Genomic DNA, 22,377 nt, shown 5'->3' with positions numbered 1-22,377 from the left:
GAGAAAATCGAAAAAAGTGAGCAGGAACGTGGGAGCAGTACACTCGTAAAAAACTGACTGTCAGACAGTCTGACAAGTGAAGGAACCCAAATGGAATGGATAAACAAAACCTTATTAATTAATGAAACAGGTGAACAGGAAAAAAAAGTTTTTTGAAAAGACAAAGAGAGGAAGAGTACATCAGAACAAGACATATGAGGATAAAACCTACAAAACAAAACAGGAAACCCTGAAACTAGAACCCCAAACCCTGTCAGAACAGCTGTCTGATGGGAAGCTTGTGTCCGCAACACTCGACATCAGTCAACTTTACTACCTGGTATTTGTATGCATAAAACAAGCGAGACATAACAATATTATATGTGAATTAGCCAGCTTTAGGTGCCTAGCATGCTATGTTAAGCTAATTGCCTGATGGCTCTACTTTCATATTTAGCCTATAGACATGAAACATTTAATTTAACTGAGCAACAAAACAGAATTAGCTTGTTGCCATAAATGTTGGTGTATTCCTTTAATAATTCTTCAGTGGATGGATGTATTAGAAGTGTGTTCCTGTTCAGGCTAACCTCTTCCTAACAGAGCGCTGCTGTGATGGAGGGCAGGCTAGCATCTGTTCTGCAGTAGCAGAAGCCGGGCTGGTGCTGCTCAGAGAGCCACAGTGGTTAATGTGGGTCAGAGCAGCAGGATGTGGATTTGTCACCTCGATGCCAGACTACCTCTGTACCTCAGCCTGGCCTTCTAGTGGAAATGGAGATCTAGTGGAAGCTATGTTAGCGTTTTGGCTACATCTGACTTTGTCTGTTGTGGAAACCTGAATAGTTATTTAGTTCTCTGTGAGTTCGCCATGGAAATCGGACAAGACCTGTTTTGCCCTGTAATGGAAACCAGGCTATCTTGTTTGCACTTTAAATCAGTGTGGCCATTGCATTACAGTTGTACAAAGCTTGGGGGCTTAACCAGTGGCACGATCGCTCTTTCTTTGAATTAATACATCTTCACGTGTGTCTCATTCTACACGTGTCTGATTCTCACCGTTCCTTATCTCGACGCCTCTTAATGTTTTCAGGCGGGGATGTGGCAGCTTGTCGTCTTCATACAGGCTTTTTCTGTCAGATATCCACCTCTAACCCCTTCAGCCCCTGAGACTCTGCTGCTGATTCCCTCTCCGTTTCCACAGCCTGCCCTTGCTTTTCCTCAGCTGGCTGTTAGATGAACACTTCTAACCTGGACACGTCCCTTTGGGATGTGGCTGACTGCTGAACCCAGCTAGAAAGAAGCAGCAGCAGGGGGCAGGAGAGAAGGAGGAAGTGGGGAGAGGGCAAATCTATCTATCTATCTATCTATCTATCTATCTATCTATATATCTATATATCTGTCTATCTGTCTATCTGTCTGTCTGTCTATCTGGAGCATGTTATTTATAGCTAAATCGGTAATCTTTGTATCTTTTCAGCCTTGACACATAGTATTCCAGAACAAACTGGAATTAATCGAAGTGGATATAGAGGATGAGATACGCATGACGTGTGTTTGTGTGTGTGTGTGTGTGTGTGTGGGTGTGCGTTTGTGTGTGTGTGTGTCTGATCTGTGAACTATACATTTGCAACACTCGGGGCGCATGTAGAATTTACTCTGACCCTGACAAATCGCACACACATGGATAAAAAAGGCTGTTTACGCTAAGATAAAATCACAGCTAGAGGTGAAAGAGTCTCACAGCATGTTTTTCCAGCTCATATGAATGTGTGTGTGTGTGTGTGTGTGTGTGTGTGTGCAGTGTTGTGCCTGAACGCGTTCAGTGAACTTGTTCAAATTTAGGCGAACGTGAACTGAACGTACTGTATTTCTGCCTGATGAACACAATTGTGAACGCGTTCATTCTGGCGTTAGCGAGTGCTACTCTCTCACAGTTTAACTTCGTTCAAGAGAGTGGCAGATTTCCATAGAGCCTTCCAGGAGCAAACCCGCCGGGTTTCAAGAAGCAACAACAGCAAACCTGTAACGGCACATTGAACTAAAGCACCCGGCGAGCCTTTCAAGGTATGTGCAAGTGAATAAAAAAATCAAAAGACAAGGCACCAAGGAGTCCAAACAGATCCTCTGCCACCCCAATCACATTAGCAGCGTACAGTATCAGCTCCGCTGTCTTCATCTCCCAGCTGCAGCTGGACAACCTGGTTTTCCAGTATATTGTCGAAGACCTGCAGCCTTTGAGTAAAGTGGAAAGCCCAGCTTTCAGAAACTTAATTAAGGGGTTGCAGCCATCCAAAAAGGTGTGCCATTGTTTTTTACTTATTCATGGGCTGAATATTGCACTTTTATCACCCGAGTTCTGAACTTTTCTTTTTCTTTGTGCAAACAAGTCAGGAAAAAGTACATTCACAAAAAAATGAAAAGTGACTTAATGAAAAGGTAAATAATGTTTAAATGTTATGCACTTTAAATATTGCACTTTGGGGTACAACCTTAGTTTCCTACCTCAGATAGTGTTTGTGTTAGTACAGTACACTGCAGTTTAGAATGGTCTCCTTGAGGGTTTTACTATTTTAAGTTGTAATTTGTTTGTAGAACCTGCCTGGTATATTTTATATCTAGTATTGCATTCTGTAGGATCCTTTTTAGTATGAACTGAACTTGAATTTGATGTGAATTGTTTCCAGCTTTGTAAAATTATTAAAATGGAAAAACATTTGCACTTTAAGGACTACTGTCCTGATTTTATTTTAATAATTCCTCATTAAAAAGACCATTCAAGCAGCAAGTTTTCCCCCATGTTTTTGAGAATATACTGTAGGGGTAAAAGCTGCAGCTGGCTTCTAGTGTGGACTGAACGGGCGGCAACAAAGCGTTAAAGCAACAATGGGGGGAGTGCCAGTATTCTGAGGGCTGTCCCCTCAATGCTAATGTCAACCCTGGTTGGATAAGGATTCAAAATTAGATATGAAGATGAAGTCTGACGCATAGTTTCAGTGTTAATACTGAACATATTGAAAAAAAAAAAAAAACTATAAACTAGTTCACTTTTGGAACTGTGAACTTAGTTCAAAATGTTGAATTATGAACTATGAACTGAAGTAGTTCATTTTATAATGTGTGAACTGAACTTCATGTAGAAAGTGAACTTTCCCAACACTGTGTGTGTGTGTGTGTGTGTGTGTGTTCAGTATGACCCTCTAAATGTTATCCTGCTCTTTTGTTTTGTAATCGTTCACATGGTGTCTGTGGATTGTGCAGTCAGATGAAGTCCAGATGATCTATAGTGGCACTTGTGTAAAATGAGAACTGGTTGAAAGAGAGTGGTGGTGATCCTGATGTTTAGCCTCTGGTGTGAGAGAGAAGCTCTAAAAGACACTTCATTTGATCTTGATGAAATCTCAATTGTTGATTGACTAATAAAATGACCGACTGAAAGTGTCAGCTGGTCAGCATTGTTGATACCAGCTTACTATTTGCTTAAGTAAGTTTAAAGAAGCAAACCATTCCCTAGCTTCATTATTTGTCAAGTAATCGAGTATCCTGACCTTCATGTGTGAAGTTGTTCGTGGCTTCATCACGAAGACCCGCGTGGTGACCAAAAACCAATAGTATTGACAGGAAGCTGGGACATCTCCATCCCTGTTTGTGCTGATCAAAACAAGTATTTGTGCCTAAACCTAAGACCATAAGCACAGTGCTGTCACACTGTAAAAAACACAATTCAACCTAAAGAAGCATAAAGTTTCAACATATTTGTGGTTTTGTAGAAAACATACATTGTCAACATTTATTCTAATCCTAATTTTGAATCCTTTTATTTTATTTTATTTTTTCAATTCATTTATCTGTATGGCCAAATTGAACCTTTCCATGGGCAGCCCTGGTCTATGAAAATAAAATGTATTATCATTTTAGGGCAAAAATAAACAGTGGCATGGCACATTTGAAATTGAAGAGGAGACGAGAGGCTCACATACAGCGCAGTATGTATCCTGCTAGGCTATATATATATATCTATGTGTCTGTGTGTTTCTAGTCGGGTACAGGACCTGTCAATCATCAGAGATACAGTGTGATTATTTTTTTATTTAAAAGTTCTTGTATCTTGAGGGAGAGAGGGAGTGAGGCAGACAGGGGAGGGATGACAGATCAAACAGCTGCTTGTGTTTGTTTTATCTTTTTTAATGAACAAAGTGCCACGATGTGCACCGCCTCGCCTCCGAGTTCACTCAGAGGACACGGTGCTGGTGGGGGAATCCAACCCGCAACCCTCCTGCTCCCGAGAGCAACTTGAACTAATGTCCTCTTTAGAGCTGGTTCACCTCTGTGTGTGTGTGTGTGTGTGTGTGTGTGTGTGTGTGTGTGTGTGTGTGTGTGTGTGTAATAACGAAGCCCCTCAACTGCTAAGCAAATCAGATCAAAGTCAAAGTCAAGTCTCCCTCTCTGTCCCCGACTCACTTTGATGAATGGAGGCCTGGATGGACGGAAGGGAAAGGAGGACGGATAAAAAAGGGGAAGAGATGGAGAGAGAGCTGGATGAATGACTGGAAGTACAAGGTGTTCAGAGCGGATTGACAGATGCGAGGGGGGGTTGGAGAGAGGACGTGAGGTGGAAGTCGATGGATGAAAGGGCGGATGGATGGCTTTGACCTTTCCATCACCCTCCTCAGAGCTGGACCCAGGAGCTGCAGATTTAGTCACATTTCTTTCCCCCTTTTTTCTTTTCTTTTTTCCTCTACTTTCTCGACTCTTTGAAAAAGATTTCCAGTCAGCCGTCGTTCCTCCCTCCCTGAAGCTGCTTCGGCACGATCTGTTTCTTTTCTTCTTTCGTCTCCTTTTACCTGCCGTTTTTCTTTTTTTTTTTTTTTTCTCTTCTTTTCTTTTTCTCATCCTCATCCCATATTCCATTTCATCCTCGTTTTCCTTTCTGCTTCGCGCGTCCCTCCTCTCTTCTCTCCTCCCTCGCTTTCCTTCGTTAACCTCCCCGTTACCTCCTCCTCTGGCAGTCTTTGAGTGTGCGTGTGTGATAATCTTGCCCGGCTGTGTCCATGTATGTGTGTGTATGTGTGTGTGCTTTTTTTTTTTTTTTTTTTTTTTTCCCTTCCTCCCAGAGAGTTGAAAGAGCGCCTGGATCCCTGGGGTGGGTTTGGCAGTCGAGACCTGCCGAGGGCCCAGCCGGCCCTGGGTCACCGAGCTAACCTCTTCCCTCTGCTTCGCCTCTGGCCCCGGTGGGATAATAGGTGCGAGGAGAGGTGGTGTGGTGGTGGTGGAGGAGAAGGAGGAGAGGGGAGATGAAAGAGGAAGAAAGCAGGGGAATGAGGATAATTCATACATGAGAGGAAATGCAAATACATAAGACACACACCCCAAGGTATTTAGTTAGTCATGCTGAAAAACTCTCTCTCTCTCTCTTTCCCTCTGTTGCTTTTATGTGCGGTCGTTAGTCATGCTGAACACTTCCAAAGTGCTCCGGTGATTTTTTTTTTTTTTTTTTTTGTTCTTGTTGTGTTTCTTTGGTCAGAAGCAGCAGCCAAACACTTACACACCGATTGCAGCGTGACACAGACACTTGATGCAAGAGGTCCAAAAGAACACAGATGTTATGTAGCATGGCGTTTGACTGGAGGGGGTGAGACGGTACACAGAGGTCACGGTTCTCTACAGCACGGAACGATGTCACAAAAAAAATTACAAATGCCTCAGACTAGATTAGTTAGGGACTAAAAGTGATACACCCCAGTAGCTGGGGGTCCCTGCACAGGCACAGGTTCATTATTTACATTGTATTTGTTAATCTGCCCTTTATTTAAAAATGTAAACCCCTATTAAAATGTTAATAATCCCTAAAAAGATAATAATAATAATAACAATAAAAAAAGGAAAATAATTTAAATTAATAAAACATCATGAAAGTGAAAGAAAAGGGGGGGGGGGGTTAGGTTAGTGTTCATTTGTCTTCAACAGACAGTAGTGCAAATTACAGTTTGTTCCACCTGGTTCCACCTGAGATAGTTGGGACAGCCTGTGGACAAGGTAGGTTTATTTATGCAGCACCATCACAGACACGACATGATTCAAAGTGCTTTAACAGGAGCATGGAATCATTATCATAAGATGAGAGATGGTGAAACAGAATAAAAATCAGCAAACACTTAAAGATTATAAAAGAAGCTGAATTTAAAAGACAATGAAAATAAAATCAAGAAAATAAAAGTTCTGAATCTCACTCATTGTAAAGCCACGGCCAGCAGTCATGTTTTGAGCCAACATTCAGTCTGGCACTGATGTGTCGCAATAAAAGTAGAATACTGCTTGTTTTTTGTTTTTTTTTCCATTTTGTTTCCATTTGTTTCCTTCCTCTCCGTCTGTTGGGATGCAACAGTGTTTCACGGAGAGGACCCCTCAGGATTGTGTTATCTTTCATATGGGAAGTGAGTTTCTGTCTCTACCACTTCCTCATCACGCTGCAAACAGTCGTATCATTTCTGACTTCCTCCAGAATTTCTCAGCCACTCGCTCCCTCTCTATCTGCTGTCCTCTCACCGTAAGGCAGCAGGAAATGGAGTGTGTGAAACAGGATGTGAGGGTAGCCATACTTGTTTATTGTATACCGAAAGCCCACGGCCAGGCCGGGAGCCACAGATGTGACAGAAATGGCCAGAGACAGCGAGGTTAGGGACACAGACGGAGGCTGGTTTTGTTTTCACTCTGTGTTTTTTTTTATGCCTGTGACGACATTTGAAATCACAAAGAGCAAGTGTGGATGTAAAGACCCCGGTCCTGCTGGAAGTTCAGGTAAGGTTCTCAAGAAACTACACAGTGACGGTGGACGTGGTTATGTAATGGTGTTGCAGGCGAGGGTAATTAGATTAGAAATATGAAGACTTGCAATAAAAGTTATTAGCAAAAACTGTAAAAGCCATCAATACTTTGAATTTAGAATATACGTACAGCTGAATTTAGAGTTCATCGCTGCATCTAGTTATCATACTGGATTGAAAATGCTTAAAGACATCAGCTTATCAAGTGATTCGTAACGCTTGACCTCAGTGATGCACACGAGCTTGCCATAGATTCTACGCCATTTCGATTTCAGCGTTGCAAAAAAGATATTTAGTTGCTCTAATTCCACAAATTATGCTCTGTATTTGTTTAGAAATGACACAAAAAAACAGTATTTGTACGTATTTAACCAGAAGAACTCAGGCATAGTGAACCCTCGTTACTCGTGTTTAGTCATTAGAGTACACGCTCTCAGTGAGGTGTGCTGAGATAACACGTTGAACTCTTCGCTGTCTTCACGATACTAATAAGGATTTCGTCAAAAGTTTATCCTCTCTCCCCCGGTCGCCTCTCTTCCTTCCACACTCCATCTCCTCCGCCCTCGTCTCCTCTTTTTTTTTTTTTTTTTCCGACTCCGTCGTCCCGACTTCATTTCCCTCGGCTTCTCTCAGCCTCAGATCCATCACTGTGTCTTCTCTGCTGTCGTCACCTGTCTGACAACGTGCTGCTGGTGATATGAGCACATCTGTATCCATCTGAGACTTTAAACCTACAGCGGAACATCGTGCCTCATCTACAGCCGCGGTACGTGCGGCAGTGCAGCGGCACCGCCGGATGTGTTTGCTCTGAAGGCACATTGTTTAGGACACAATGCTTTGAGGCAATTTGTATGCAGGCCTGGGCTTCATTTCACATTTGCTGAATATACTCCCTGCTGTGCTTTCTAATTTAGCCGTTTCATTAATGCACGTCAGACTGTCCACATCCGTGCTCCCACAGATGCCCCCGCTTCCGTCTGTAAAGAGCGACGTGTTCAGTCAGACAGCTTGCAGATGCTACCCTACCTTCCCTAAAGCTAAACGTGTCGCTCCCGACATGTCTGCCTCTTTCTCACAGCTCTCGTCTCCGTTGTGCACACTTTTTTTTTTTTTTTTTTTTTTTACTCCTTCCTCTCAGATTTCCCCTCCTCTTCTTCCTGTGAGACAGATCTCATCTCTCTTCATTGTCTCTCGGCCTCTTTCCACCCCTCTTCTCTCTCTCGGTCTTTCTTCCCGCCTCATTTCTTATTGAGCGCCTTGGCTCGGCATTACAAGGTTTCATTGTCCCTCCTTTCCTTCGTCATCTTTTTTCTACCTCTGCATTCGGCGTCTCGGCTTGCTTCTCGATGCCAATCCGTACACCCTCCCCTCCGTCTCTACCCCTCTGTGTGCATCTTCACCTCCCCGTCTTCTCGCTGGTAAAAATAGACGCTCCAACACATCCTGGATTCCGCACAGAAAGTGCGTACTGCTGGATTTTTCAGAGTGTTGTTGGAGATGTGTTCTGTGGTGGTGATTAAAGGATTACACTGGCGATTTCTAGGTTCATTTTGAGGTCGTTCTGCCCTAATTAAAGCTGCATTTTACCTTGCATAATGCAAAGTGTTTTGCCAATTATTTGCACTGAGAAGCTGCGGTCCCTCATAAAGCCATTCCAGTTTTGTTTTTTTCCTCTCTACAAATGTGTAAAATGAGCTGATGGCCTGAGCTGTGTAGATAATTTCCATGTCTGTGTCTGTATCCATGTCTCAAGGCTACTCCTCAGCACATGATCGCACACATGAGCCTAAAAAAAAAAAAATGTAGAATGAAATTGCAGAAGAAGTACAGGGTCCATGCACAGAGACAGAGCCAACAGCTTACCTACTTTTAGATACCTGGGGACGACAGCAATGTTTTGGTTGCGTAATGGCAGACGTGTCTCCTTTGTGCCGTGATGTGAGTTAGTTAGAGCTGAAGAAGCCTCTTAGATGGAAGGTGAAACGTCTTCAAGAAGCTGTAACACGCCCAGCTGCCTACGATACAGCGCCTAGATTTTTTTTATTTTTTATTTTTTTTTTATTACATTAAAACAGTAAATACAGATCACGAGGACACAAGAAGCAAACAAACATCTTTTACAAGTGACATACAAAGAAAAAAGGAAAAAAAAAACAAAAAACAAAAACACTATTTATAAAAGAAGGAAAAAAAAAAAAAAAAAAAAAAAAAAAAAACAATTCATCATCCTCAATCTTTTAACCAAGGCCTTAATGTGCGCCTAGATTTAACGTAAGCTGGATGACTGGGAACTTTCATCAAAACTCATTGGTCCATCATCATCCTCAGTTTCTTTGTTTCTTTCTTTTTTCATGCCAAAGTGAGCATTTTGTTTGAAGCTACAGATAATAAAGTATAAATCCTACCTTGTTTATCCATGGGACTTATGTACAGTATCATCGTTTGAAATGTGAAAGATATTACAAACCTCTACCCTGCAAAATATGAACAATGCTGCTCTGTATGTTCATGCTGTAATCGTCTCTCTGTTTCAGTAGACCTGCAGTTTGTTCTCTTCTTCTTTTTTTTGTTGCATCGTTACACAACACCATGGTACAGCATGGCACCGTGGATGTCACTTCAGATGCATTCTGAAGACCCCTCTACAGGGTTCTGTTCAGTTTGAAGCATCAGTGAGTCAGTAGGGGACAAAGCCTTCAGCCAACTCAGAAAGTTTGCGTTAGTTAGCCATCTAGCTGCAGCTAATACAGTCTGCCACTGAAATTCATCAACTCTCAGAGGTGAAGAACCCGCTGTTTAAACAATGACCACAAACCTTTGTCCACCATAGTTTGTGTTCTCGTGGAGAGTTTTATAGATTCTGCCTGCGCACTCGTATCTTGTCTTATATACTGTGTCAGTGTCTTCATTCAGCTCACGATTTTTCTTTTATCATAATTGAAAGCCAAAAAAGACAAAGCTGCAGACTAGACCATGTTCTCATAACTCTGAAAGTTTGCACTGTAAGCACTATCTGTGGTCCAAAAGTGAAAGAACCCCATGTTGTCTAAAAAAACACATTATCCATTCTCAGACTGCCTGCTGGCACTTACTTATAAGGCAAATGTGGCACAAAATGGCAGTATGGCTTTTAGTGATTCTAGGGAGGAAAGGCCTTTCAATATAAATGCCTTCCGAATATAAATGTAATCCTTACATAAAAAAAAAAATAAAAAAAATAAATAAACACAGAACAGATGGATATTTGAGGAAGACTTTATGTGGCTCTACACGTCGATGCATCTGTGAGTCGCCCTTTGTCTTCTTCTCTCCATCCTTCTGTCCCATCACGCCTTTGTTAAGTGCTGATGTCTGCGGAATGTTTGGACAGGAAGTGCACTGTGGTCGTCCAAATATGTACGTAGATGACTGTACTCATTTGAGAAATATGCTGTGAGGTCCCTCATGAGGAAAAGTGCTGCCTACGCCTTCTTAATGACTCGCGCTTGCTTGTGTGTGTGTTTATGTAAATACCTGGTTTACAGACTCTTTGGCAGTAGTGGCTGGACTGAATATGATTAATTAAAAAAATCTGCATATGTTGCACTTTATAGTTCAAGTCTTCACACGAGCATATTATGAATGGTGGTGTAATGCTTAATGTTAAAGTATATTTGAAATATTATCCTTATCTTGGCTTAATGTCCACTCTAACACTGCGTGTTGACGGACCTATTAATTCCAACATTTCTCACTTTCTGTTTACAGTTGGACTATTTCATCTAGTAAGCAAGCAAGACTGATGTAGTGGGTGGTGAGAGCCCTATGTCAAGTTATCACTGGTAATTAGAGTTAATATCGCACCATGTTGTTTTGAAACCAGAAAGCTCCATATGGAGGCCAGGAATATTAATGTTGAGGGGGAGAAATTCCACTCTGCGGTGTAGGTGTTTTGTTAAGTGTTTAAGACAATTGGATGGAACAAACATTCAAGCTTATTGTTGAAAACACCAGTAGCGATGGCCCTTGGACATCGGTAGACAAAGTGTTTGTTCCAGGGAAAGTCTTCCTGCCTGTGTTGACACTTTTCTATGTTGATGTAAGATGCTGCAACTATATCTGTCCTGACCAGACATGTCGGCATTGACAGTTTTTAAGTAAATGGCAGAAGGACAGTAGTATTTCCCATAACTTCAAGACACTGATATACTGTGCTACCCCTGGGCCAAGTGTTACAGCCCTCTATGCGAAGTCTTCCAACCTGTCAGGCAGGGATCTGCCACCGCCAATTGTAGACGCATCACTGGCTCCACTGCACATCCTCTGCCAATTTTCTCTTTACACTCCCAAGAGCATAGGGCTAACCATATCCGCCTGAAGGCAACCGCCATAGCCCTAGGGAAATGCTCAAGCTTAGCCTTAGATCCCAGTGCACCTTTGCACCAGGCACATTTACAGTATGTAGTGTAACAGCCTGGAATAAGGCTACCAAGAGGCCTAGGAGAGAGACACAACTTAATGTGAGCTTGACCCCAACCTGAATTGTGAGAGTGTGTCCCTGAGTGGCACATGGCACTTCTGTGTTAGTATCCACAGCTCAATCTGGGAAGCCACCACTAAAGGCACAGAAACTGCATCCCCCGAGACATCTCCAGCATGATCATGGTATATCTGGGGTCTGGGTGTGATTGATGTGTGACTGCTTCAGTAGTTCTAACGACTGGTGACACTTGACCTCTGTGAAAACAGCCACAACTAGTGGTCTAGGGCAGACAGAACCACAACCGTGCACTGGATAAATTTTCATGAAAGCTGAATGTGAAATTCGCTCCCTTTGAAAGGTCCAGTGCCTAAGATTTAGAGGCATCTAGTGATAATTATAAGAAACACCCCTTATCTCACCCTTGGCTAGCTAGCTGGCTGGCTGGCGGGTTGGTTGGTTGATTGGCTGGCTGGCTGGTAGTGGGCAGCATTTCAAAACAATTATGAAAATGATTTTCTCAAAACTTGGATGATGGCGGTTGGCCTGGAATTGAGTTTTTCATCATTTTCATTAATTCTCAGAGAATAATGCATGGATCTTCATGAGAATAAATTAAAAAATTAAAAAACAGGCATATTTAGGTGGCTGGTATCGGTATCTGTGAGTGAGTACAGTTCAGGATCCAGTGGATTTACATATGTTTTAGTTGATATTTGATTAGGCTCAATGAAATTACAGGGGACTGTCTTGTTGGTATCTGTGAGTGAGTACAGTTCAGGATCCAGTGGATTTACATATGTTTTAGTTGATATTTGATTAGGCTCAATGAAATTACAGGGGACTGTCTTGTTGGTGGGGTGCACTTTGCTGAGTGCCATTCTGGTTATGATTTTCAAATTCCATCTCCGATCATCCTAAATCCTGAACACTGTAGCCTTAAAGCAGAAAAACAACACTATGTGCTTTTCCCAGATCAGCATTTGAAAATACCCATTCTTCAGGTTTATTGTGACAAAATCCACTGTGAATCTCCCTTGCAAATGGCTCCTCTAAACTTGGGGACTGCCAGAGATGTTAAGTTCCAATTCATGTAAATGAAGGCGAAACATATCCTTCTTGGAGATGTGTAAATACAATCCAGCCAGCTTGTTGTCTGGTTCTGTTCGTCTCAGCTGCCAAAAATAGTGGCAGTTATTATTTACCATGTAAATAATTAAGTGGCAGGCAATCAACCAAATGCAGGGTATGCGTAGCAAATGGTGGACATCTTCCATGGCATCATTTTCACAAAAGCCCCAAGAACCGCTAGCTTGCCAAGAGAGAATTTAACAAGTAGTACTGGCAACGGACGCCCCTTTCACCAAATGTCATCATCATCACACATCATGTCCCTCATGTTGACTTCCTCTTGTGGAATCTAAATGATCAGTGAGGGTTACTGCATGGAGACGTGCTGCAGCTTCACAGTTTTTTTGTATTGGGTCACTTGCTGTGCATGTGGAGAGATGGCCCCATACCGACAGGCGTCGCCCACCTCTTCTGTATTTGTTTGAATGTAATAAGAACAAGCCACTTGTTTGCCCTTAGTAGCACACAAACATTCCTGCACTATATTATATTGGATCTTCAGCATCACTGGTTGTATCACAGATTTGAGACTCGGCGTCTTTGTGTAGCATGGCTATTGTAATACTATAGCAGTTATATTAAACTTAACTACTATGAAAAGAGCAGTACTATAACTTTGCAACACTCAAATGTATTGAACATTTCAATGTTTTAGCTCGCTTATTGAGCAGGTGAATCCAGCTACCAGCTCTCAGAGACACAGTGAGTCAGTAATTGTGGCCCTTTGAGGTCAACAGATTGAGTTATAAGCTCCAGCTGTAGAGAAACACACGCAAACACAGCATTCATCCACCACACCGGTGATTCATACTTGATCCTCTCTCTAGCATTCTTATCTTTCGGGCCAGCTTCATGGCGGTACATCTGATATTAGAAATTGGTTGTTGAACCAAATTAGAGTATCACTATTTGAGACAAAATATTCCCAGCTAATGGGGTTTGATTTAACATATTTTCAAAGGGAACCACACAACTTGTTTTAGGAACACACAGTGGAAGAGCTGCTGTTATTTCCTTATTTCCTTCATCCAAGAACTGTCTATGAATTAAATTGAATGAAAACAAACACAGTTTGTTCTATAGTATTCAAAGACGGTTCACCCTTCATTATGGGAATGTCAATTGAGGTTTGAAGGGCTGATTGTTCCCATTATAATGGTATCTGTGACAAGATTGAGCCTGCGTTTTTTCACGGATAAAAACCTTTAAAGAAATCACGGTGACTCTAATTCTGCAGCTTTTTATATTTCACACACACACACACACACACACACACACACACACACACACACTCATCTTTCACTGTAGCCAGTGAATGATTCTCTGACTGTGAAGTGACAAGTAGCTTTTGATGGATACATTTAGATTAGTCACACTCTCAGGTATTATGAAGTGATCACACACAGCAGCGTGCAGGTATTTTCATGCCAGGGCTAATACACATGCATTTATACCACACACACGCACGCACACACACACACACACACACACACACACACACACACACACAAGCTGTATTTAGCCTAGTTATTGTGTTGGTTATGTGTATGTTTGCATGTGCAAACATATGCAAACAAAGGTACGCTCAAACACACATGCATTCAATGGTGATCTGTATTTAACCTAGATACTGTGGTGATTAGCCAGTAGCTATTGATAAGTCTCTGACACATTAAAGGCAACGTGGCACATGCCTACACTCACATGCACACAAGCGCATGTATGTTTACATGTGTGGGGTTGAACTGCATCAGATTCAGGTAACAAAGTGGACTGAATATTTATATCCATTTAAACCTATTGGTGCAAAGCTTACACATCTGTCACATGACCGAATTGTAATTACAGCGAGAAACATGCATGAACTGACAAAACAAACAAAGGAAACACTAGAAAAACTGAAATTGTGACATTGCCATTGACAGGATGCTTCCGTCAGTCAAGTCAAGTTTTCATAGAGCATTGCAACAAGGATGCAATGTTTCCAAATTACGTTTATAAAAAAAATCTTCATAGAACTTCACTTTTATAAACTGTAGTCTTAAACTGATAAAACTGCAAATTTGAATCCTTTTGAAAAGATCTGTTTATGATCATTAGAACTGAGGCCTTACATGACCTGCAATGAATAATAAAAAAAATCCTTCTCCAGATAACTAGCATTCCACTTTAATCAGACATTTTAGGATCTGTTATAGTTTTTTTTTTGTTTCTGCTCTGCACAGTAGATGCAACATGTTGCTGATTAGCATTAGCCTATTTATCCTAGACAGTCTAACCACATTGTCCAGATTGTTACCCAAATTTGCTAATGCCTCCTTTTTTGAGGTCATTGTTCCACATTTCTGTCAGCGGATGGATTATATTTAGGCAGCGAAGTATGTACTGTATGTGCTTACGTTAATGTAGCCTTAAGTATTATAGTTCATGGTTGTCATGAAAGGATTGTATAGACCCAATTTTAAAAGGTTCATGCCCTTCAGCATCTAGCTAATTAATACAAACTAATTGATGAGTAACCACGCCTATGATCTTCTATCTGTGTGGTATTGCTGACAACAAACAAAATATGAAGAACATATATAATTTAACATTCTGACATTGGTCTTTCCTCATGTATGTACATCTCAGAACTTCCTTGACCCTTCTCCAGATCTCCAGAACAGCAGATTTTAACAGTTTCATGATCAAGGTTAGTGGATAAGGGAGATCCAGCTTTTGCAGTGGCGGCTTGAAGGCTCTGAAATTGACACTTTAAAGAACCATATCAGGGTGAATGTGTTATAAAAAAATAAAAAAAAAGCCTTGGTGGTTTTATTACTTCACTTTAGCTTTTTTGTTGAACATTTCAGCACATATTTTTGGATATTGCCTTGTATTGTTGTTACTGTCCCTTTTTCCTACTGACTGATTTGTACAGCACTTTGGTCAACTCTGCTTATTTTAAATTGTGCTACTGTACACAAACATTTGTTTTTGATTTGATTGAATGATGTGCAAATAAAACAGTTGTTAAGTTCAGGGAATAACAATGACAGACAACTTTCGAAAGTAGCTCACTGTGTCTCTAAATTTTGGATGTTTTGGCACCGCTGGGTCCACCAAAAGCCACAGGCCTTCATACATCATAGGACCTTACATATTTTTTTCTGTGTGAAGCAGCAAATCTTTACAATCTTGTTGCACTTTCTCTTTTAATTCTGTGGGATTTTGAACTAGTGCAGTATAAACGTTTTTTTCAGATTGTTCCTCGTCATGCTTTTCCAGCTATCTTTGTTTGCTATCTTGCACTTAATGTTTCACTACATTTCTTAACTTGCTTCCATTACTCACAGTTGATTTGATCTCTTTTTGCAGTGTTGTCTAAGTGCACTGTTGTTTGAGGAAAATACAGATGTTTTTTTCCTATAATAACTACATATGTTCATACTTATCTTTTCCAGCAGAATCCTGTTTTACATTCATAAAATTTGGCGCCGGTGGCACCTGGGAGCTACCAACCTCAGTCTACCACTTCTAGCTTCAGTGGATCAGGCAAGGAGGCCCGAGTCTTGCTTAAGGGCACCATGGGTGTAGCTATGGACAAAGTAGAGTCCAAATAAATAATTGAATTCATATATAAAAGGCTGTTGGCTAAATACGGTAGGAGTTTGGGGGGACAGAAAGTACTGGAAAACAGCAGTTGACCTGACTGCAACCCCCTGTGTTCACTTTGAATGACTATTTATATTGCTATGACACGATGGGACGCCAAGTTGCAAGGTAAACATTGGGAAAAAGGTTTATGCAATTTTAATATTTTCTCCGGAGTTGCGCTCTCTTGGTATCCATTTCTCTTTTTTTTATCCATGTCTCTTGCTGTGATTCGCCTTTACTTTCTTTCTTTTCCCCCCATCCTTTTGTCTCTGTTTTTTAAAGATTTATGGTAATTCATGGCGACTGACTTTCTTCAATACTGAATACATGAAATGTGTGTGTTTATGTGTGATTGCGGGTTAAATGCGCTGCATGTAAATAATGAAAGTGTGTGCTCGTGTTTGAATCAGTGTAAATTATTTAACCAAGGCCACACGCACACACACACACACACACAAATCCATCTCCTGCAACATACTGCTAGCACGCCACAGCTCTACCTGTCTCTTTCTGTCTGTCTCTCCCTCGCCTCTCTCTCGCTCTCTGTGTCTCATTTCTTATTGAGCACCTCGGTTGAAAATTACAAGGTCAAGACAGCTATTTTCAGCAAGTAAACATCTCAGTAGGCCGACTTGGGACCGGCAGTTTCATAGTCTGCTTCAAACTTGACCATGTCTGAAGTACATCCTCCGGCGAGGCTCACAGGGGGGAGAAAGGTACAAAAAGTCTTTATTTAGTAACTTTCATGACAACAGCATGGAGGATACATTTGGAGCAGGTCCCATGGAGGAGTCCATGCTTAAATCAAGCAGCACTGGACAGGTCTTTTTCCAGATAACAAATGATCTTAGACGTCAAGGGCCTTTTTGTATAGCATTTCTGTCGATACATCCCATTTTTAGGCATTTTCCAAAGCAGCGCTTACGAGCCAGTGCACCCATAGCCCCTAATGTTGGCTTTGATGAGAATGCTGAGCACACTCTAAAGTAGATTGACGCGTTTGAATGTCTGCAAACCAAGCCGTGTATCAAAAATACATAAATCACAAAGTGCATGTGTTGTAAAGAAATGCTTTTATGCCTGGAATCGTTCAGTATGAAAGCGAAGTTTAATGTGCAGCCAGCAGTCGACTTTCAGCTCTCTGCCTTGCATGATTCATGGTGCTGGGTGGAGCGAAGTTTAAGAAAGTAAACTTGGATTGATGTTGCAGCTGCGCGGCACAGGCAGACGTTACTCAACTCAAAATCAAGCACTGACGGTTCTGACAAGATGATGCACATCACTTGTGGATGCCATTCTGTGATTTTTTTTTCTGTATTAGTTTCATTGTAAGACATTCACATTATAAAAAGAAAGACAAAAAAAGATAGTGTGAATTCTGAATATGAACGGAATACACAAATTATTTTAATGAAATGTGCTGCAGTTGGTGGTCCCTCCTTCAAGCTTCAGAGCCTTTTACAACTCTCTGAGATGTTATGATCACTAACTCGAGTGTGAGCATCTCGAAAGAGTGTCTTCAGTTACTGTGCTTTTGGGAAACATCTTCCTAATCCCAAGAAAGTTTGTGAGATGGATTTTACAATAATTTTAACCATAAAGATGCTTTGGGGACACAGGGAAAGACCATGTTTTCTTTCAGCTGTTTACAAGTAAACAATGTGCAGTGAAGTGAGGTCGCAATGACTAATAGGTGTGTTGGATATCTTTGTTGACATAGTTTCCCTAAAGGTTAAAACAAATGTAATTTCATTCTCAAAATCTAGCCTTCTATAAATGCACTGCTTGCTACAGGATGTCCCCCAAACACTTCCCCCAATTATTGATACGCAGGGTGTAGCAGTACGAATTCCAACTCAAAGTGCTGTTGAAGTGAGCTTTCAATTTCAATCATTGAAATACAAGTGTTCCAAGTTGGCATTGACATCAGAAAGAGGTTCGGTCTCCTTTTGTTGAAAATTGCATAATTCCAGTCCTACTGTCCTCGCCATCCCCTACATCAGTCTTCTGGTGTCTCACTGTGGTGAGTTGTTCAGCTCCCTGATGGGATCTTCTTATCGGTGTCAATAAAAAGCTGTGAAGGAAAAAAGGAGCCAGTATTATAAACAACCACAGAAGGTGTGCTTGGAATAGAGATTACGTTCACAGGTCACCGACATTACAAGCAGCTTATTTTAAAGGGTGTAAAGGTCAGGTCATTAATGCCTTCAGAGAATTCCGTGTTGGCTAAAATGGAAATGCTAGAAGGAAATTCTTAGAGCTAAGGAGAGACGTCAGGCAGTGTGGCGAAGAGAGAGGACGGTGAAGTGAAATACTTCTTAACGATCAACTTTCTTCTGGATGGCTGTCAGCACCGAGCTCCTGTTGATGGAGCTGTCAATATTGTGATTCTGTCTGACTTCCCATGACTGATTTAAGGTAAATTACCACCGGGTAATTGGTAATGGATGGTAAGTAATGACTATAAATTAAGAGATAACGGTAGTCATTATTGAGCCATGTATAAATGAGAAGAAGGTGTCATCACCGAGAACCTTGCTACAGTTGGGAAAACAAGGCAATGTGTAAATGCAAATGTGATCATTCGTGATTGGAGTGTGTGATTCCCATCACTCATATAGCGAGTGCCAATGATATGTATAATCTGAAAAGATAAGATTTCTGTATTCAACATTCAGGGGAAAGGAGGGCAAGAGACACTGGATTGTAGTTATTCATTTAAAGGGCCAAATACAAGCATTGGATTTTGACGAGCTTTTTGAAAAACCAACGTGATACCAAAAGACATGGACATAACAAGCAGGTGCACTTACAAGCCTCTATGAAGCAGCAGCAAAAGTAGGCCTACAGTAAATAGGAGAGGTGGCATTACAATCATTGCGTTTACAGGAGGGATGTCACACCATGGATGATCTGTCAGTGTTTCTTTTCAGCTCATGCGTGAATCTCAGTAGATGGGAGGGGTAGGGTGAGGGAAAACTGGCCATAAATTACTCAATCTCAAGGGCATCAGTCATCAGAACAAAATCTGAAATGGGTTAATACATCTGGGCAGCCTACCTAGGTAAAGTCTACGTGTGGGAAACACTTGGGCAGTTAAAGGAAAACTTTGGTCGATTTAAACATGCAGCTTCATTGCTCAAGCTACCCTTGACTTGCCAGTACCGAAGACGCGAACACATTTGGTCCAACCATTACAGAGCTCTGTGAACGGCGATTTAGCATTGACAGCTAACAGCATGGGGTCAGAACTTTACACTGTGTTTTAAGCATCTTAACATGCTCCACATCTCACACCAAAATTTATGCAACATCAGCAGACACCTTACAACACAGCACCGTGGCGTGTATGACTCAAAATGAATAAAAAAGTAGTTAAAACAGTGTGTTTGTGCAAGCAGCCACATACCTGTTTGTTTACATCTGTGTGTTCCGGTAGCTAGACCAAACTAGTATATCCATCGAGTGTGCACTTAACAGGCTTAACAGGCTATTGTAAGGCTCATGGCTCATGACAGGCTGTAACATGGACATGTACATTATGAACAGAAACACGAAAATGCTGGAATACGTTTCCGTCTCCGCCGTGAGGGAGTAAGCGCACACTCGATGGATTGACTAGTTTCCAAAATAATGCTAGATTAAGACATTGTTTGGTAACAGAAAGAAAATATCACTTATGATATTATGTGTACTTCTAACAAAGACAATGGCTTAAAACTAACTAAGCAGTCTTGCAAACAATCTGTCCCTGTGATAATTTTGGATTCATTAATCATGGCATATTGGTGGTACCGTAGCATTGCAAAGACTGAGCAACATATCTGTTAATAAGCAAGTAAAACACTTGCTATTAGTCATCATAGCAATAAAATAACACTCTGACAGCAGCCTGTCTGCCCTCTGTTAAATGTAATAACTGGAGACAGTAAATGGTGCTGTTTTCAAACAGTAAATGATCGTTCTGATTGGCTGAAATGGGGCCGTTTACTAATTGCATGGAACATCTCCAGCAGAGATCTCTAATAGCTGTCATTAGCAAGAACATAACAGTGCAACATACACACAGGGAATATGAATTCATGGCATACAGGGATACTGATGTTAAAAACATTAGCAGCAAGTGTTCACAGATATACCTGGACTGCTTTGATGAATGGTGGCTCATTCTATTTTCCAATCAAAGTTACTGTTAATTGGATTCCATGTATTACAAAGTACATAGTACAGTGTATTGCTACTGCTGAATTTCAGGATTCAAGATGAATTGGTGTGGACTCTGTTGCCCTGATTGGATCCTCTTTCAAGTGGAAATCCAGTTAGACAAAAATAGAACATTCAAGCAATTGACATGCAAGGTAACATTCAGAACTATAGGGGCTGTTGGGAATAGTCTCACATGCGTGTTCGAGACTCTAGCTGTTCGATTGCTTCCACACCAACACAGAAGAAGTCAATAGTTGACATGTGAGGGGAAAGCACTAGGGTGGGCGAACATTTTGGAAGAAAAGGCAGCTCTTCCTGTAAGAAATATCCTTTCAGTGAGCGGTGCCACACTTTGGTTACCCAACGAGAATTTCACCATTTTACTCTTTACTGTTTGGGAGACGAAAGGATGACTGGTTCTTGGTTATCACTTTTAACTACAATCTCTCTCTCCCTCTCACACATCCTGCTGTCTTTGCTGCAAGTGCAGTACAGCAGCAGATCAGATGAGCTATAGACTGGGCATGGCGACGAGAGAGACAAAGACATTCTCTTTTCCATATGCCCCCATTTTGTACGTGGCTATTTTCAGACATCACACACCAGCACACACACGTACAGGAACAATTTGTCATTATAAGCTAATGCCATAATATGTTTGCCATGGCCTCCCACAATGCCTTGCTCCATAGGCCAACCCCATTTACTAATCTGCATATAAACAAACAAAAATTAGGTCTTTGTGTGTGTATGTGTGTGTGTGTGTAGACGCATATGAGTGCGTATCCTTATGTAAGCATGCGGCCTCCTCTTGCCTCAAGGATGATGATGGAAAGTGTTTGTCATCCTCCCACCTCTCTCGATCTATCTCTCTCATGCTCTCGTTCTCCATCCATTCAAATCAAATGTGCTTTATTGGCAAAACAGAGACATTTCCATGCTAACTTAACACACACAAATAGCTCATTAATTAGGACTTTGAAGCGCATATCGACAATGTTTTACGCCGTAGGTTTGCTGCTCAAAGCGTGTCACACGGTGTCAGATGTTACGCTCTCCACACAGTGCAGTGGAGGCGAGTTGGGATGCTACAGTCTGTAAGTAGACACTACAAGGCTTCGAAGCAGCCACTAGGAGAGGAAAAGAGATTGCTAATGAATTAATGAATGGACGAGTGTGCAAATTGGGATTAAGTAAACTACTAGCCTACCAGTACATGCAACTCATGAACAAACACAAATGCCTTAAAACAAATAAAAGCATTATCATGATTATGCAGCTGTTTTTGCTCCTTGCAATAAGCAGCTTCTCAAACTATTTTCAAATAGCTCTTACATTAATCAAAAAAACAGCTGATAACCGCCATTCTGATGCTTTCAGCTGTTACAGTTACGAAAGAGGAAATAGCCCCCTTCAGTGAAAGTCAACCTTTCACAACCAGAGGCTTCCATTAGGTGCCTTCTTCACAGCACTTACCCTTCTATTGGTACAGAAACTTGCAAGCAATTTACTGTCACTCTTCCCAAATTGACCGATCACAGAAGAAGAAGAGGTGCGAGTTAAACTGGTTGCTGTTATGTTTCACAACAGCAGAAACGGTGGGAAAATACAGAAATACAACAAATAAAGACTTCTTTATTGAGATATATCGCCTGGGAAACGTATCACAGAGCAGGATGGGAGTTACTAAACTAAACCTGAATCAACAAAAATGTTCAGGTTTTACTCAAATCAAGCTTTAGATTCAAAGCAGCAAAAAGCAATCTTCTTCATATTAACGATGTATGAAATGACAATGTGGAAGGTGACAAGCATTACTCGCAGGGATGAACCTACAGATAATTATCGCCTGAATCTGCAGCGATGCTCAGCTGTATGGAGCTTCACTGTCCAACCTGCAGCCTTACTTTTGTTTTAGTTTATTTGAATACAAAGATACTGTACTAAACTTCAGGTGAGTAATGCATGATGTGTAATTCCCGACTAAATTATATTTTGCTTATGAAAGGCGTCCGAAAGCAACTACTTCACATTCTGTGAAGTAGTTGCTTTCGGACGCCTTTCATTAGCTACCATGCTATTTGATGACATTTCAAAAGCTTGCCTGATATCTTCTGGACACTTGAATGGAAATGGTGCCTTCTC

General features: G+C 41.3%; 1 protein-coding gene across 2 annotated transcripts in view; it reads left to right on the top strand.

Annotated features, from left to right (window-relative positions):
• The window catches only part of LOC115566356 (leucine-rich repeat and fibronectin type-III domain-containing protein 5), a 118,493-nt gene that overhangs the window by 59,928 nt on the left and 36,188 nt on the right, over window positions 1-22,377 (top strand). The window lies entirely within an intron of this gene.

Source organism: Sparus aurata, chromosome 16, assembly GCF_900880675.1.
Source record: "Sparus aurata chromosome 16, fSpaAur1.1, whole genome shotgun sequence".
NCBI lineage: Eukaryota > Metazoa > Chordata > Actinopteri > Spariformes > Sparidae > Sparus > Sparus aurata.
The sequence above is the reverse complement of the archived record's forward strand: the minus strand, read 5'-3'. Positions and strand labels throughout refer to the sequence as shown.